Source organism: Canis lupus, chromosome 12, assembly GCF_003254725.2.
Source record: "Canis lupus dingo isolate Sandy chromosome 12, ASM325472v2, whole genome shotgun sequence".
Lineage (NCBI taxonomy): Eukaryota > Metazoa > Chordata > Mammalia > Carnivora > Canidae > Canis > Canis lupus.
Window position 1 is genome coordinate 30,100,015 of NC_064254.1, and position 18,010 is coordinate 30,118,024.

An 18,010-nucleotide genomic window follows, 5' to 3' on the forward strand; every position below is an offset into this window, starting at 1 on the left:
ACACTAAAAATATATGCTGCTTTATTTGTACTAAAATTAATAAAATCAAAAAAGTGGGTCAAAGGAGATACATAAAAGATAAATCGTTAAGCAAAATGACTTTTCAGGATATTAAAGTGATTTTTTAAACATCCAGAAAGGAAAAAGATATTCATGTCATTGGAGTAAGCTGATGACTTGACGTTCTATTTAATTCTACTCTTTAGATAATAACTTTATTATAACTTTATTAATATCTGGAGGAAAAATCACTTAAATCTTTTGCCAAAATAATAGTGCTTGCTTACCATTTAGCAATTTTCTCATTCCTATTTTTTTCCTTGAAGCTGTTTGCATATTCCACAGGCTCATTCGTTATGTTTATCTTTTTTACCATATCTAATTGAATGGAATAGGATGATTTGGCTCATTCTGTGCACAGTGTGGTCTCTGCAGGCATGCTTCTCAATTCATTTTAATATCCTAAAAGAAAACCCTATTCCTGCAAGATAACTTTCAGATTAAAATGTAAACATGCCAGTCTATTGCCTTACCTTGTTTGAAATCACAGGAGTCATAAGACAGAAATTCTTAGGGTCTAATACAAATGTCTTTGAAATAAGGATAATGAACTTTGTATTACAGAGAATAAAGCTCCAGAAGAGTCTTGTACTTTATTCTGGTCGTGTAGAGATGCTATGTATCATATTCATCTAATCTACTTTCATATTGTAGCTGCAGTAAAGGAAATAGACTCTTTGGAAGTTATAAATTAATTTTAACAAAACTCAATAAATAAGAGGAAGGTAGAGACTAAATCAGTGAGTCAAAAAGGACTAAGTAATCAGACATTTATGAGTTTGCTGTATCCATTTCTACCATCCAAAGGTCAATGTGTAATAGAGGATGATGGTTAAACAATTAGGGGATTAAATTTAAGGAAAAGGAAATGAGATGATGGATTATTATAAATGTTAAAAACTAATTTAATGTCATAAATGTAGTAATCAGCTATTTATAATTTCAACTTAAAATAGCAAACATTGGAGCTAGACTAATGACAAGAAGAAGCTTCCTACTCATTTGGAGAAGTTTAAACTTGCTGTTACATATGTGTTTATCTTGCTTGTAGTGGTTGTCCCAAGGCTTTCTCTGTAAAGTATGTGAACATGTTTTCTACTATAATTTTGGTATATGCAAAACAAGAGGATGACAGAAAAAATTATAAATAGGTATAATAGAGGTACATTTTGAGGTAAAAGGCTGTGAAAAAACATAGAAGCAAAGAGATAAAAAATCTCTGTCAACAAAAGGAATGTCCACTTTTATGAGGCTCTATCAACAAGCTATGTCCTATTTCCATCTTAACTCATTTTGGCAGCTGTGTTTCAGAAGCCACTCAAGGTTAAAAAGAACCTTGATTCAAAAGAACTATCTGTCAATGTTATTTGAGAAAATAGTCACAGGATATTTAGCCATTGATTTAACTGTAATGATTGTGACTGAAAAACATTTCCCAGGAAAAATAAATTACCTTGTAGGAAATAATCCTTTGGCAATACTACCTTGAAATGTACATACTGTAGTTTTGTTGCATTTGTTCAAGACAGAGCATAAGGCCTTCTAGTATGCATTTCTGAGATCTCTCTGAGTATTCTGGCTAAGACCAGGGTTTAACTGATATTAAAATAAGCCCAGTAAATGGATAAAACACAGTTTTCAAATTTTAGTATGTGGCCCAGTTACCTGGAAGATTTGTGAAAATACAGGTTGTTAAGTCTAAATTCCAGAGTTTCTGAATCAATAAGTCTAGGGTGGAGCCTGATAATTTACATTTGTAATAATGTCTCAAGTGGTACTGATGCTCCTTGTCTGGAGATCACCTTTTGAGGATTAGTTTTCTAAGACACAGTATAATTATTGTTAGCATGATCATTATGAAAAAGATACTAACCACTTAGATCCAATTAGATGATCTTGATTCATATAATTTTATGTATTTGTATATTATGTGACATTTCTATTATTAATATATATTAAATGATATAAATTATTTAAACTGAACACAGACACATTTGTACTTTCAGGAAAATGAGCATTGGACATACCGTAAATAAAAAATTTGAGTATTATTCCCAATTGATTTGCAAATTTTATGTAATTTTATAAAATCTTCATCATTTGAAACCATATGGAACTCTGCAAAGAAAAATATATTGTTTAAGGTAACTTATATAATCTGTATAAACCTGACTTACTGAAAAATTGCAACATATTACACTGTCATTTGTGGCTAAGTAACCTTATCAGAAAAACTATATGGACTCTTAGGTCACCAGAGTACTTCATAAGAGGAACATTTTCACAAGATAAATAGGGTAATTAATATAACTTAGAAACAAATGGAATATATACACAATGGTGAGTTATGTTACAAGATAAAAATCAATATGATGATCTAATAGTCTTCCTGTGGAGATATTAATGTTTGACCACAGTTTTTAATGAAGCTGTAGTTGACGCTTACAAGCCAATTTTTGCAATGAATAAAATGACAAGGTGCTAAATATATTATAATGTAAACCTATAAATCTCTGTAGAAGTTATTGCTCAAATTTTATTTTTTCTTTTTGTTCAGACTGGATATTCACACTTTTTTAAGTTCCTATCTTGGTTTTATCATTTTCCTCTAAACAGTATTATATAAAAGATAAGATGAGCCACAGGAACAATATGATCTAAGTAACTTTTTAACTTCAAAGAGAGAGCAAGAAATTTAAAGTCACGTTGGATATTTCTAATTATGATTTTTTAATGATCCTTGCTAAGGTAGTTAATATTAACACTTCCTGTCCAAGATAAATCAGGATGGAATTAGAGAAATTAAGCAAGTTATATTCACAGCACCATGTACAAACACAAACACACTCTCCCACACATTATGCACTTCTGTAGAGTAAGTCAATATGAATTGAGGGATCAGACTCATGTTTAAGGAACATAAATCTCAAATGTCAAGCATATTGAAAACCATACAATGGCCATGCCATTATGTATTCTATTTCAGAAGCTTTTTTGCAAAAGGCTCTTCTGTGACATTGGTTTGCCTCCATGGAGAGATATCTATGTTCCCTCTGTCTGAACAGTGACTGACTTCGTAACTATCTTATCCAATGGAATACGGCAGAAAGGACACAATGGGAAATCTAAGAAAAGGTAATAAAAAGTACAGTTTCTACTTGTGACTCTCCTCTGTGTTTGTGTGTGTGTGTTTCATTTTTATCTCTAATGCTTCAAGCTTTTATCTCTAATGCTGCAATGTTTCACATTCTATATCCTTACATTTTTTTGTTCTTGTTAATTTCTGCCCATTTTTGCTGATCTTTTTTTGATACTACAAGGTCAGGTGCACACAAGTTTATTAAAAAAAAATGTTTTGGAGGCTCTTGTTTTCTTTCTTTTAAAACTATCATTCCCATTTGTCCTCCACAGCTTTTTTATGCTTTAAAAATCATTTGAAGTATACCAATATTATTGTACCAGCTGTCTTCATTTATCATTTAAAACATTTCTATTAGAGTCTGTTTGTAATAATTCTCTTCTAAGAGTGATATAGATCAATCATAGCATCTTTTAAATCTCAGTGTGTGCCTATTAATAAGTATTATTAATTTATTAAAGATAGCTATGATAATATAATATTTGAACTATTTCTAAATGTCACTTTGTATTTTGCTTACAATGTTCCCTGTGTATTATTTTCCCCTCATCTTTAACTGAAAGATATATGTTAATATATATATTTTTCCCATGATGGTTTTCTTCTTTAATAACTTACCTTAAATATTTTTATGCCCCAAAATGTTTATTGTTTCTGTCCTTTCCCAGATTACGACAAGGAACATAACATGTCTTAGTTTTCTCTGAAATGTGTTCCTGGATCTTATTTGTTATTGTTGTATAGTATTTTAGATGAGTCTTTCTTAATTCACCTGCAAACTGATCATTAGTATTTCAAATTAATTAGATGAAAAATCATATGTTATTAAGTATTTGCTAACCACTCTCCCTTTGATTATTTATGTTTTAGCTGATACATACTTTCAGCAAGTTTCAGAGGAGCTATACATTTGTATTGCTAGGCCTAAAAATATTTTTATTTATTTCTTTAAATCTTAGAAGATATATATTTTATTTCCCCTAAGAATTGAAGTGGTATTCCAATGTCTTTTGGAAACTAATTTTAAATATAATATGTATTTAGGGGTGCCTGGGTGGCTCAGTTGGTTAAGTATCTGTCTTCAGTTCAGGTCAGGATTTCAGGCTCAGCAGGGAGTCTGCTTCTCCCTCTCCCTCTGACCCTTCCCACTGCTTGAGCTTTCTCTCTCTTTCTCTCTCATAAATAAATAAAATCTTAAAAAAAAAAAAAACTACTGTAAATGTTCATAAAAAAATCTAAATTTTCTCTCTCTAGTTGCCATTAATATTTTCTTATTTACTACATACTTTTTTGCTTCTTTATGTTTGTTTTTATTTATTCATACTTTCCTTCATGTGTCTTTTCAGTTTAAGGACTCATATCTTCTGTAACTTAAGAAACATTTCATATAATATGTATTTGGATATTGTCTTTTCATCATTTCTTATAGTCCTTTTTTTTTAAAGAAGATATTTATTTATTCATGAGAGACAGAGAGAGAGAGAAAGAGAGAGAGAGAGAGGCAGAGACACAGGCAGAGGGAGAAGTAGGCCTCATGCAGGGAACCTGATGTGGGACTCAATCCAGGACCCCAGGATCACAACCTGAGCCGAAGGCAGACGCTTAACCGCTGAGCCACCCAGGCATCCCTCTTATATTCTTTTCTCATAGAATGTTTATTAAATGCCCACTTGAAACTTTCTTTTCTGAATCCACTCTACACTTTATCTCTTATTAATTCATTTTTATTTCAATAACTGATTTTTATTTATATATTTTTCATGCTTATATGTCTTCTATTCATGTTCAGTTTTTTTTCCCTATAAGTTCTTGTCTTTGGTTATGGATGTAAGTATTTCCTTTAGATTTGAGAAACTTAAACACACTGATAAAGAGCCCTTTTCACATTGCATTACAATTGCAATTTCCTCAGGAACAAAATCTTTAATTTATTGATTTTGTTGGAATTGATAGAGATTTTTTCCTCTGGGTTTAACATTATAGCTTGTATGGGCACCTGGATGTTTAATGGTTGAGCATCTGCCTTTGGCTCAGGTCATGATCCTGGGGTCCTGGATGGAGTCCCGCATCAGGCTCCCCTCAGGGAGTGCTTGTCCCTCTGCCAATGTCTCTGCCTCTCTCTCTGTGTCTCTCATGAATAAATAAATAAAATCTTTAAAAAAAATTATTCCTCAAGCCAGTGCCCTGTTACCCATCTTGTAGGACTGCGTATGATCTATCCTATCACTTTAAAAAAAAACTATTTGTTATGAATAACAGTCTTGAGTAGTGAGTAGTGGGCACATTTTGTAAATCTTTAGTTCACACAGTGAGCCTGGGTCAAGTCCGAAGCCATTGTTGTCTATTTCCTATTCTAATTTCTACCTCCACAATCTGCTTTATTTATTTAAGGTCCACAAAGAGAATTTTTTATAAGTATTATGTTTGGATTTGTCTATAAATTATTAATTTCATTATCTTGACCAGAATTATAAATATATATACACATGCATATATATGTATAAACATATCCACACATACACATATATGTATGTGCATGTATGTGCTATGTGTGTATATATACATATATATGTGTATGTATGTATATATATGTCTTTTTGAGAGAGAGGAGAGAGAGAGAGAGCACTTGCAAGTGGGAGGAGGTGCAAAGGGAGAGAGAAAGAGAGAATCTTAAGCATTCTCCACATCCAGCATGGAGCCCAACTTGGGCTCTATCGCATGACATGACTTGAGCCAAAAACCAAGAGTCAGAGGCTTAGCTGACGAAGCCACCCATATATATGTCTTATTTTAAAGATTATGATATTCTCTTTTGAATTGGGGTGCAGGGTATAGATATTATATGAAAAGGGGATTAACTTTTGTAATGCCTTTTCTATATCTTTATTTCAGTGTTATACTTGTCATAGAATGATATAAAGACTATTCAGTGACTGTTTCCAAAAACTGTGATGCTGTCAGATACTCTTTTTTGCAAGACTGTCAGAGTTCCCAATTTATTCTAGTAATAAAACTTCTAATTTGTGAAATATGACTCCATTTAGGAAATACTTTTCTAAGATGTCTGTTTGCACCATATGCACAGAATTATTAAACATTTCTTCAATAGTTAGGATATGCTACAGTTTGAGAACTGACTAGATCTCAAAATAATGTGTCATCTGATATGTAGACTCATGAAATACTTGGTTTCTAAAAGGAAATATTCTAATGAGATTAAATGTACTTAACAGTGAAGTATATCTGTTGCTAACTGAAAATGTATTATCAAGAAAAATTAACAAATCTTTCCAACTGCCATATACATTCTTGAATATGGTGCATGTGTCTACTTCACCACTTTTTCATATTTTAGATAAATTAGTGGTTAATGTTAGTGTGTATATAAATAGCATATATGCTGTATATACAGTATATTATATACATATACATATCATACATCATAGGATGTATATATATTATATACACACCACAAACTTTCTCACACAAGAATTCTGCACCTTTTGTGCCCCTTCTAACACAACTTTACAGAAATGATCATCTTGTAATTGGATTCTTTATCAAGAATTGTTTGATATAGCAATCTGATTGCAAACATGTTTTGGAGAACTGTCAATCTGAAGAAAAGAAAGGAGAATCATAATAAAAAGTAGAAAACAATAGAGTTCTTCAAGGCAAAGAGAGTATCTGAATAGGGTCTACAAGGGAACCTTTTGTAATGCTGCTACTTAAAGGTTGGAATATTAATCAAAACTAAATATGAGGGATCCCTGGGTGGCGCAGCGGTTTGGCGCCTGCCTTTGACCCAGGGCGTGATCCTGGAGACCCGGGATCGAATCCCATGTTGGGCTCCTGGTGCATGGAGCCTGCTTCTCCCTCTGCCTGTGTCTCTGCCTCTCTCTCTCTCTGTGAGACTATCATAAATAAATAAAAATTTATAAAAAAAAAAAAAAAAACCAAACCTAAATATGAATTCCCTTTCTTACCTTTACATCTGGAACTTTGATTTACTTTTTTAAGCAATCCATATTCACAAGCCTTATTTTTTTTAATTAATTAATTAATTAATTATTTATTTATTTATTTATTTATGGTAGTCACACAGAGAGAGAGAGAGAGGCAGAGACACAGGCAGAGGGAGAAGCAGGCTGCATGCACTGGGAGCCCGACGTGGGATTCGATCCCGAGTCTCCAGGATCGCGCCCTGGGCCAAAGGCAGGCGCTAAACCGCTGCGCCACCCAGGGATCCTCCCTGCGCCACCCAGGGATCCATACAAGCCTTATTAAAATTAATTCTTCATTTCATTTTTAACATGGCTTCTCAAAAATTATGATTTCAAAACTATAACTTTCCTGTTTGCCATCATTATGAACAAAGACCATGAAGACTTTAGAGTGTAGTCAAAGAAAAATCACCTTAAAAAGAAAAATCTACTATAGCTTAAAACAAGGACAAATTAAAATAATCTATTTTTCTTTCTAATGTATTTCTTAAATATCTAGAGCTTAATGTTTTATACTTAAAATTTGTTCATCTAAAATTATTAATAAGCAGCATTTTCTATGAGAGGGTTAACCTCTTGAAAATAAACAATTTACTTATGTTCTAATTCCATAAATTAATTCCATAAATCCATCTAATTCCATAAATTCCATTAAAGCTTTAATTCCATAAATTTGAATAAATTAACTCAGTTGAAGACTTGCCTTATTATTTGGAGGCCCATACACTGTCATAACTTCACAAGTAGGCTATGTGTGCCCTTAATCTCACATTCTTATCATAGATGTATCATGTCACCATCTACTAGGTACACACACAAACATCCTAGAGACATCTTAGACTATCTACTTCCCCTTTTCTCTACCTCCTACGGCTAGTCAATTACCAGCTCATATGCTCTACTCTCTAAACATACTTAAAATCCATCCCTCATCTCCACATTCTTTTTTTTTAACATATTAATACTTTTTATTTAACATTTATATTTAAGTAAGAAGATAGGTACATTTAGATTTTTTTTTTCATTTCCACACTCTTTAATAATTTCCAAAAAGGGGAACATTGTCAAATTTCTCCTTCAGATTCACCGATCCCATCTGGCATAAGTGATTGTTCAAACATTTTCAGATCTCATAATACATTGTTCTTAATAAAACCATTTGAACGGCCCCTCCATTTTCTTTAGAATAAAACTCACTTTCATATTAAGCCCATTTATGATTTTTTCCTCAATGATCTCTTCTGTTTCATTCCTTATCATATATTTACATAATAATTATTTTACATAAATTATTATTACATAAAACATATTTACAGTGCTTGCTAGGTATCATATACTGTTCCAAATGCTTTACAAAACCCTGCCCTGTAAGTTGATGTAGCTCTCATTTCCATTTAACAGATGAGGATGCTGAGGAATAGAGCAGTAAAGTCACTTGGCCATAGTTACAGCTACTAAGTGGCAGAGCCTGAATTTGAATCCAGGTTCCCCTCCAGTTCTAGAATCTTGGCTTTTAATCATCCTTCCTTCTGCCTATGTTCCTTCTACTTCGTGAAAAAATTAATCATACTGGAAAATCATAATTGTAGAGGGTTTTTTTTTTTCTACTAGATGATTCATATTTCCTTTTGCCATGGTGTCTTCAAGTATTCTATACTCTGGAATGTGGGTGTGTGTGCATGTGTGTTTCTCTCTCTCTCTTCTCTCTCTCTCTCTCTCTCATATTTCTCATGTTACAAAATGAACTCAAATAGGAATTCTCTGAGACTTTAAATTTCAAACGTTTCTCTGATTCCTTTTTCCCTTGCCTTCCCACAGTTTAACAAGATATCAAGTGCACACATCTTTAACCTAAGGGGAAAAAAAGAGAAAAAAAAAGCAAGCAAGCAAGCAAGCAAGCAAGCAAGAAAGAAAGATTAATATTATCACTTCTCTATTTCCACAAGTATCTGTGTAGTTCTAGTCATACATCCCTATTCACAGGCTGCAAAAAGGACAGTTTAACAGAAGCCAATTCATAGTATGGCTGGGGTAAAGAGAAACCACTTGTATTGATATTTTTATATCAATCATTAAACAAATTGTAATGTGACAAATTAGTTTTATTTGTAAGGTACACAAAGCAACTAGCTGGATATTTTTAGCAGCCCATTGTTATGGATGCCATTTTGGCACAGTTAAATAGATGATTAAGGTAACCAAAGGGGGAAAGATTAGTGTTTTTTAGTCAACTAAAGCAAACAAATGAAAAGAAAGGATATTAGGAGTGCAAATATAAGTTTAGTGACAGTTTCTTTTCTGATTCCTTAAGTAGTATAAGCTTCAAATATTTGTTGTTAGTACACTCAGTGGTTCCTGTATATTTGTTTTGAGAACTGAAATTTAAGCAGGCCTCTAATACTTATACTTTCTTTTGGAATGGATTTTAAAAATGACTATGTATACTGTTGAAGAGAAAGAAAAAAGAATAGTGCTATGAGGATTTATAATGATATAAAGTTTCATATAACAATATAAACTATAAGGTTATTTCTATTATTTCTATATATGGCATTATGTGAATCTAGATTTCTTGCACTTCTAATCTCGCATCCAAAAAACTAGATTAATTATATATGCATAGCTGAGTTGGCAAAAACTTAAGGGATCCCCAGAAATTAAATGCAAAGTGAAATTCCTAATCCTGAGTGATAAGGAAGCAGTCAAGCTGATTTTGCTTTGGAGCAGATTTCAAATCCCAGCAAATTCAGTTTCTGTTTTAACTGCACCCTGAACAATGGACTGGAGAAAAACCTAGGGTTTCACCTTAAGTGAGAGTCTAATAGAAGTCTACATAAAATTGTTTCTACTCTTAGTGTTGGGTGGACCAGAAATAAACCTATTCCAGAGAAGGTGAAATCAAGAAAATTACTTGATTTAAATTTGGCTCTATGGAAAGAGAAAAACATCATCCCTTGAGAAATTACAAGAATAAATTAGATCTCATGAAGTTTTATAGCTGAAATTCTCATAATCTGGACTGAGAGAGTTTCACTTAATTATTTTTAAATAAAACAAAACAAAAGCAAAGGCAAAAGCTAAACAAAACCCTATAAATTGTTGACTAGCATTTCACCTCTCAGCAACAGGAAAAATAAGGGTAAGAAAAAAAATGGAAACATTTCAAAGAATAGGAGAGTGTAAAAAAATGGGCAGAAAATCATAATGAGGAGACTGTTTACATAAGGTGACTAGAATTAATCCATATATATCAGTAATTACATTTAATACAAGGAAGTTAAACTCCTCATTCAAAAGATAAAGATTGTGAGAGTATTTTTTTAAAGCTCATAAAAAGAAGTTACATGTTGTTTACTGTAGACACATCTAAAATGTAAGAACATAGAATGTTTAAGTAGTTGTAATTTGATTTGATAAGCTTTCTCCAAAAGAAAAACATGCCCTTAACTTATGTAAATCAGTAGGTTTAGCAATTTAATCATGTGTTAGGTATATACTGGAAATGTATTATGTGCTTAGAATTGTGCTAGCTTTCCTGAGTAATTTGGGGAAGAATTAGAAAAACAAGTTCTAAAAAAAAAAAAAAAGAAAAGAAAAGAAAAACATATACTAAGAATAAAGTCATATTTTTTCTGTTGTACCTATAGTGCCCAGACAAGATGAAGAATAAGGCTTGCTTACTTAGGTGAATTGCTTTATAAGAGACTGAGAATAATCATCAAAAATATCTGGGAATTAATCTTATGGAGCAAAGAAAGTTTGCTTATGTGTTTCTTAAATTTGAAAGTTTTTATAAGTTAACAGAAATGTATGACAAATGCATATTAAAGTCTGCATTAAAGATAAAATATACATTTCTTTAAAAAATTCTCAACCTATACATTGTAAACAAAATGTCAAGTGATTAGAAAGCAACAAAGAGATGAATAAGAGGGTTTTTGCTTGTTTATTTTGTTTGTTTAATATATGGCAATATTGTCTATACCTGGAATGCTTTTGAGGGGAAAATATATCCATCGGAATTCATCCAAAACTTAATGCAAGTCCCTATGATAGGGAGAATAATAGTCCCTCAAAGATAACCACATCCTAATCCCCAGAGTTTATGGATATGTTAGTTTATAGGACAAAGTGGAATTAAGGTTGCAGTTGGAATTGAAGTTTCTAATCAGCTGAATTTAAGATAGGAAGTTTATCCTTTGTTACTTGAGTGGATTTAATATAATCATAAGTGTCCTTAAAAGTGAAGGAAGGGGGTCTTGAAACAAGGAATTCAATCATCCACTAGAATCTGGTAAAAGCAAGGAAACACATACTCCCCGAGTGTAGCTAGAAAAATATGCATCCCTACCAACACCTTGATTTTAGTCCCATGAGATTCAGACTTCTGATTCCCAGAACAGTAAAGTAATAAGGTTGTGTTGTTTTAAACTGCTATGTTGGGAATTTGTTACAACAGTAATAAAGGGAATATAGTTCCTAAAAAGAAGATCAGATAATGTGTGACAACTATTACTTCTATTCTAGCATCAGAAAGGTTTAACAAGATCTAAATTATTCAAGTCAATCAAACCTTATTAGAGCACTGCTATGTATTTAACATTTTGCAGTGGCAACAAAAATTAGGTTTAGTCATTTAAAGTCTGTTTAAAGGATTGGAGGAAAGAGAATATACATGCATTAAAATATTAAAGCACCTGTTAAACTAGAGTCAAATATGGCTCAAAGCAATGAGAGTCTGGATGTTCATCAGAGTAAGAACCAGCTCTGGGACTAGTCTGAATGGAATAGGAAAACAGCCACAGTTTACCAATTTATGAATCTCTCTCACACATAACTTCTCACAGGCTATTGCTAGGTGGCTCCATCTCTCATGGTCCCAAAACACAATCTTTCTTTCTTTCTTTCTTTCTTTCTTTCTTTCTTTCTTTCTTTCTTTCTTTCTTTCTTTCTTTCTTTCTTTCTTTCTCTTTCTTTCTTTCTTTCTTTCTTTCTTTTCTTTCTTCTTTCTTTCTTTCTTTCTTTCTTTCTTTCTTTCTTTCTTTCCTCTCTCTTTCTCTTTCTTTCTTTCTTTCTTTCTTTCTTTCTTTCTTTCTTTCTTTCTTCTTTCTTTCTTTCTTTCTTTCTTTCTTTCTTTCTTTCTTTCTTCTTTCTTTCTTTCTTTCTTTCTTTCTTTCTTTCTTTCTTTCTTTCTTTCTTTCTTTCTTTCTTTCTTTCTTTCTTTCTTTCTTTCTTTCTTTCTTTCTTTCTTTCTTCTTTCTTTCTTTCTTTCTTTCTTTCTTTCTTTCTTTCTTTCTTTCTTTCGAGAGAAGCAGGCTCCAAAAGCAGGCGCTAAACCTCTGAGCCACCAAGGTGTCCCATCCTATGGCTTTTCTTAACACCATCCACTGCTGCTTGGCATGCCTTTTCACCTCTTTCAAAATGTAGCAAAAGGATCTTTTCTTTTTTTTTTCAAGGATACTTTTTATATGTATCTCTCTCTTGTATGACTGTTTTGCCTTTTTGTCATAGGACTCAAAACTGGTTTATCAACAAGCCTCTTTTTTCCTATTATCAGTTCTTCAGTGATTCCTCACAAAGTGATTTCTATGAAACCATTCCTTGTATTTCAAAGAAGTAGTGTGTGGCTCAGAGTAGGCATTACAAAAAAGTAGGGAGTGAAGTAAGCATGCGATTCTTTTTTATGCCAACACATCAAATTTTCAAAAAAAATCATAAATTTTAAAGAATATGTTTAAACTTCAGAGAAAGGCACTAGCTTATTAAAACTTTTTCTTTATTATTTTGGTCAAGTAAATCTTTTGTCAGGAATTCTTTATAAAAGACAGAATTAGGGATGCCAGGGTGGCTCAGTGGTTGAGATCTGTCTTCGGCTCAGGGTATGATCCCAAGGTCCTGAGATCGAGTCCCACATCAGGCTCTTTGCATGGAACCTGCTCCCTCTGCCTATGTCTCTGCCTCTCTCTCTGTGTGTCTCTCATGAATAAATAAATACAATCTTTAAAAAAAACACAGAATAAGTCTCTGAAATACAATTTGAATTATGTTTTCTGTCAGTCAAATTATTTGCTGCTGCTTAATTAAGATAAAAGCTTATTTTCAAGCTAAAGGAAAATAAATGGGTCCTTCATAATAATACCTAGAACCCTAAATAAGCCAGATGGGTTTTTTTTTAGAATTTAGTAAGAAAAATGAAAAATTGAAATTAAAAAAATGATTCCATATTCCAATGAGCTTAATTTCATTTCCTATTGCTTTCGCTTCCTGCAAATATTAGCATAAGTGAATAAAGCATACTTTGTTAAAAAAAATAACATTTTATGTAAATTTAAAAAAGGGAAAGGCAGAAGTATTTTTTGGCTGATTTGAATCATATTTCAGTGAGTAGTGAATCTGTTGGAAGTATGTTTTAGGGAGGTGAAAGTTACAATACTGCCTTTATTTAAATTCCTGTAAGTCCTACAGAAAAATACGTAAAATTATCATGAGACATTTAAAACAAAAACAAGGGCAGCGCAGGAGGCTCAGTGGGTTAGCGCCGCCTTTGGCCCAGGGCATGGTCCTGGAGTCCCAGATCGAGTCCCACATCATGCTCCTTGCATGGAGCCTGCCTCTCCCTCTGCCTGTGTCTCTGCCTCTCTCTCTCTCTGTGTGTCTCTCATGAATAAATAAATAAAATCTTAAAAAAATAAAATAAAATTAATACAACAAAAACAAAACCTTTGGGCATTTAGAGGAAATAGTAGGAAACCATAATGTTTGAAAAACAGACTGTCCCAAGAGCTACACAAGACAGGGCCAGTAAGGGGGAAAAATAATAATCCCAACATGTTTAAGAATTTTTGACTTTTCTTCCCTCCAGAGAATTGCATTAACACACACACACATTACTGATTCAGTAGTATTTGCTAGAGCTGTTCCTCTATTTCTTGTTGTACTTCTTTTGCAGTAACACTTTCCCTGTCAAAATGTTTCTAGGGAACAAAGAATAGGAAATTATATGCTTGAGGAAATGTTAAATGTAAAAGCAACATAGGTTTTACTGCCTAACTAAAATAAAAGTCTCAAAAAAACTTAAATTTTCTATAGAACAAAGTAAAAAAATGGGAAGAGTCTCTGCTCTCCATGTTTAATCCTCTTTATTTTTTAAGTTAAAGGACAAGTTCCAATGGCTACTAGAGTAATCATTTCAGTGAGTTAGATTGTCTATTCATTGTGAACAGAGCTGGCTCTTGAATTATAAATCAGATTTTCCATCTTAATTACAGCAGATCTTAGCAAAAACTATAAACTAAATGCATTTGAAATCTATTTCTTTATCACCAACCAACACATAATCAACCATACTTTCATAAAAATGTGAGCATCATAGTAAAAAAATCATTTTGTGTTCCTTTTATCCTATGATCAATAAAAGTTTGTTTTAATTGAATATTTGTCTAGCTCCTAAAATAAGACAATGTTTTGTTAGGTAGCAAGGATGTGGAAAATTGGTGGATTAAGCAATTTTTTTTACAGTGGGGTCACTGTCCTTTTAGAAGAAGCTGAGTATATTGTATCTGTAGAAGGAAGAGTAAAATGGATTTTTGATTATTGGAAGGCAAAATGGATTTTTGATTATTGGAAGGCAACTGGCTCTCTCTTCAATTGTTTTATCTCCTTCCTGGGCAGAGAGCTAGACCTCATTTCCCACTCTCCTTTTTAGTTTAATGTCACTTATGGCTGAGTTGTGGCCTGTGGAACATGAGAAGATAGAAGTTCCACTTTTAGACTCCTTTCATGATTGAGGCAAGAAAACCTAGGGGAGGAAAAACAAAACAAAACCTTGGAAGCTACATATTGAAGTGAGCCATGCCCCAAATGGAAAAAGTCTTAATGCTGAATGAGCATTTGGAAAAGGACTGCTTCCAGATATGAAGGGGGCTACTCCATTGAGATGTGGAGTTTTAATCAGCAACTTATGATTACACTAATTAGTGCAAGGATTTACTACTATAGCAGATCACACTTTTTGAGTAAATACTTTCTGATATGCATTTTCCAGATAGAGATAAAAAAGATGAATAGGGGAGTGCCTGGGTGGCTCAGCGGTTGAGTGTCTGCCTTCAGCTTAGGGTGTGGGACCAGAGTCCCGAGATGGAGTCCCACATCGGGCTCCCCTCAAGGAGCCTACTTCTCCCTCTGCCTATATGTCTCTACCTCTCTTTCTCTCTGTGTCTCTCATGAATAAATAAATAAAATATTAAAAAAATGAATAAAATATTTAAGAGTTATTCAGTAAACATAGAATATAAAATTAAACTTGGTATATATTTTAATCCTACCACAACTATTTATGACCATTAGTTATTTAAACTTAAGAATATTCATCAGTTAATTGTTAATTGAGGCATCTTCTTTTGGGGAGTGTTTTGCAGATGAAAGAAAATTTGTTAAATTTCTAGTTCCATATTGTTAATACTAAGAGAGAGCTCAAATGCTGGCCTCAAATATAAGAGGATACAGTTACTATTCATAAATAGCTCTGTTTTAGTTTCTGTCTACAGACTTGATTTATAGTAAGTTACAAGAAGATATGTATTATATGGTAAAAAATTAAATTAACAAATATATTAAAATTAATTATTATTTTTGCTATTATATGTTATATTTTAATCTTTTGATTTTATGGCTTTAGTCTTTTGGATACATTTTTTTTTTCCTTTTCTTTTTCTCTTTCCTCAAAGATATCCCCTGTAGGACCACCTCTTGACATTGTAACACTGTGGTTTAATATCAGAACAACTTCTAAAGAAAAGGCCTCATAGTTTAAGGTTACAATTTGAACAGCACATTTTTTCTTAAATTACATTGAAAAAGAAAATGAACCGTTTTGGAAAGCTGTATCCTGTACCTGGTTATGAAACTCAATATCTGAAAAGATGTGAGTACACATTTGAAAACTTGACTAAGTGTATGTCTATTAAGACTTTTGAATTAAAATAAAGGGTTTCTGTTATATCTGTGTGCTTTAGGAGAATCATCTTTGGTAAGCAAATAAGTATTTGAAATAAATACTTGGAATTCATTATATAAATGAAATAAATACTCAGAAATTATATATAAATGAAATAAATACTCAGAAATTATTCCAATAAATGGAATAAATTAACAGTTTAGCTTATAAGTGACACAGGTAAATGAAATTTTAACTACAGGGAGATAAAAATTTGAATACTAATTATAGTACATATAATCTATCCATGCTTACTTTAGAATATTAACATCTCTCCTCCCTTATGAAAAAACAAAGATTGAAAGCTCCTAACATGTGTTTAGTACATTTATTTTTCCAACAAGTTAGAGGTGAAATGAGAGACCACGGTTCTAGTTTTTAATAGATCTAGTTGTAGTGTATGAAGGAGTTTTTACCTGAGAGCAAGTTATTCAGATTTGGAAAAGAGATACTAGTTTGTATGTTACAGAGATGAAGGGAAGCAATTTTCATGTACCTCTGACTTGCACATGGCATAGTATTTTGCTACCTCCAACTGAAACCTGCAGACTAAAGGAAGAGTCCTTTAGGGAGACACATTAGGAAATACATGGAAAGCATGTATTTACTTACTGTAATTGTAGTCTCTGAAGATCATTCAATTTAAATGGGAAGAACAGAAACCTGGGGTAGGAAGAATGGAAAGTTCATGTAAGATTTTATTCCAATTTTAAACTCTTGCCCCTTAGTAGTTTTATTATCAATTTCAAACACTTTTTGGGGGCTGTTATACACATTTTTAAAAAACAAAATAAGCTCTCTGTGGATTTTTCTGAATTTGTTTTCCAACATTGGAAAAGCAACATGATTACTTGGTAATATGCTGTGACCTGCAAAGCTGCCTCGTGGCCATTTTTTTCATATTCTGACATCATCTTTCTCTGAGTAAATATTTTACTCCTTGGATTTAGTTAAACAATTCAAAACAGCATAAAGTAATCCAGTGCAACAGTTAGTATTTTATGTTCCTTTTATTCAGAGGTTAATGTATTATTTTGTTCATTTATTGAATACATATTTTGAGAGCACTAGAAATTCACCACCTACTGTTCCAAGCCCTGGAAATGCGATGATAAACAAGTTAGATCTGATGATAGTGTGGCAAAATGGTCAGGAAGTTCTTACCAATAAATAGAAGCAAGTGATTTTCAAAAGTAATAACTGTGTTTCAAATAAAATAATATAAAATAAAAGAAAAAAACGATTATAGGAGACTGACTTGAGGAAGGGAGGGTTTCCTTAAATAGAAGTGTAATGAAGGAGTACTGGAAAATGATATATTTTAATTAGATCAGAATGAAAAAAAAGCAGCTAGACATATAAACTTCCTTATATAGATTACATTTAGCATAGGAAAAAACAGTTTAAAGTACTAAGATGAAAAGAATTCTGGAAAATTGTGGAAGAGAAAAAGGAAAGAGCATGGAGCATGTGAGAACAGGCACAGTCAAAGACATTGACAAGAGGTCTGAGTTTTAAGGCTGGTCACCTTCTCAGTGGAATGTAAAGACTGAGTGAGAGCTGGATACTCATTTAATACCTTTTGAAATACACCTGCCAGTCCTTTGTGGTCCAGAGGTGAATCAGGGAAACCAGTTAGGTGATAATTTAGAAGTTTAGGGAAGAAGAAAGAGTATATTGGACTAGGGTGGTGGCAGAAGTGTTGAGAGGTAAAGGATGATCCTTTGAGATAAGATCAATAGTATTGCAGTTAACTTGGATGAGGAGAGATCTGGGAAATGCAATTATTAAGGGTGACTGCTATGTTTTGGG

At 32.6% G+C, this 18,010-nt stretch overlaps 1 long non-coding RNA gene across 2 annotated transcripts in view; it reads left to right on the forward strand.

The window, feature by feature from the left end:
• Window positions 1-18,010, forward strand: part of LOC112658618 (uncharacterized) — a 114,135-nt gene that overhangs the window by 27,845 nt on the left and 68,280 nt on the right. Inside the window, exons 3-4 of one of the 2 annotated variants that reach the window (XR_003135831.3) lie at window positions 3,047-3,195; window positions 15,930-16,149. This is a non-coding gene — a long non-coding RNA (uncharacterized LOC112658618). Of the gene's footprint in view, window positions 1-3,046; window positions 3,196-15,929; window positions 16,150-18,010 lie in introns of those variants that run through there. The other variant, XR_007401207.1, reaches the window with a different exon arrangement.